Here is a 1277-nt window from a genome sequence, read left to right as displayed (position 1 = left end):
GTATCAACAGAAACAAGAGTAATGTATCAACGGAAACAACAGTAATGTATAAACGGAAACAGTAATGTATCAAAGGAAAGCATTAATGTATCAACAGAAACAACAGAAGTGTATTAACGGGGGAGTAACAGAAATTTATCGCCGGCGGACAACAAAAATTTATCGCCGGCGGACAACAGAAATTTATCACCGAAGGACAACAGAACCCTCCTGTTAGCCTATCAGTAAGTAGGTACCTGTTAGTCTTCTAGCACTTGTTGGCCCTGTTGTCTAACAGCTGTCGCTACGTCTAACAAGAATTACTTTTGTGGTTCACCTGCTGCTCGCCTGTGGTTCGCCCGGGGTTCACCCGGGTGGAAATTATACAATCCGGTGGTAAGAAGGCCGACAGTCTTCATTGATAGCCTGGCTTGACTGGGTTGCCCTGGGTTACTAATTCCTCTGCGGTAATAAGCCCCCCAACCAAATCTTCTTCATCAAGTCAGTGGCTTGATAAAGCTCTACACTGGGCGAAACATGACTTGATAAAGCTCTACACTGGGCGAAACGTCACTCGATGAAGGCTTGTTCTGAACCTGTGTCTTTTGTTCATCAGTTCAGAGTCTGAAGTTAATATTACGGTGATGTGATTTCCTGGTGCTTTGATCTGTGTCTTCTCACAGCAACTGAAAGGTTCTACCCAAGAAGGGTTGAGGTCTGTGAGAGAACACTGAAGAAGGGAAGTTAGGGAACCCAAGAAGAGTGGATACTGAAGACAGTAAGTTAGGGCACAGAAGAAGAGTTGAGATCTGTTAAATTATACCGAAGACAGCAAGCTAGGGTACCCAAACAGAGTTGAGTTCTGTGAGAGAACACTGAAGACAGTGAGTCATGATAGTTTTCAATATCGGTCTGGGAGAGTGTAAATATATCCTGTACTTTAGCCAAGTTACTTAAAGATACAGCCTCGGTACAGTGAATTATGTATCAGCGTAATTAGAGAAGATACAAAGGTGTTTGCTGTAATCTCATGCTGGTATAGCCCTAAGAGTAGCCTCGGTGAGCCACCCTGGGGTGTGAGAGCTCTGCTTCCAGAACGCCTCCACCGCTGTATATATATGTGGAAGCCCTCTGTGTGGTGGAAGTGTGGTTGCTAAGTGAGGGTAATGATGGTTAATGGAAGGAGGGAGGTTACCTGGAGCTCACACTCTCACTTACCTGTGTGCTGTTGATGTTTGTCCCTCACACACACGCCCTCCGCGGATCCTCCAGACAAATGGCCGTCCTGCTGTGTTGGC

Source organism: Cherax quadricarinatus, chromosome 56 (genome assembly GCF_038502225.1).
Source record: "Cherax quadricarinatus isolate ZL_2023a chromosome 56, ASM3850222v1, whole genome shotgun sequence".
In the NCBI taxonomy this organism is placed as follows: domain Eukaryota; kingdom Metazoa; phylum Arthropoda; class Malacostraca; order Decapoda; family Parastacidae; genus Cherax; species Cherax quadricarinatus.
The sequence above is the reverse complement of the archived record's forward strand: the minus strand, read 5'-3'. Positions refer to the sequence as shown.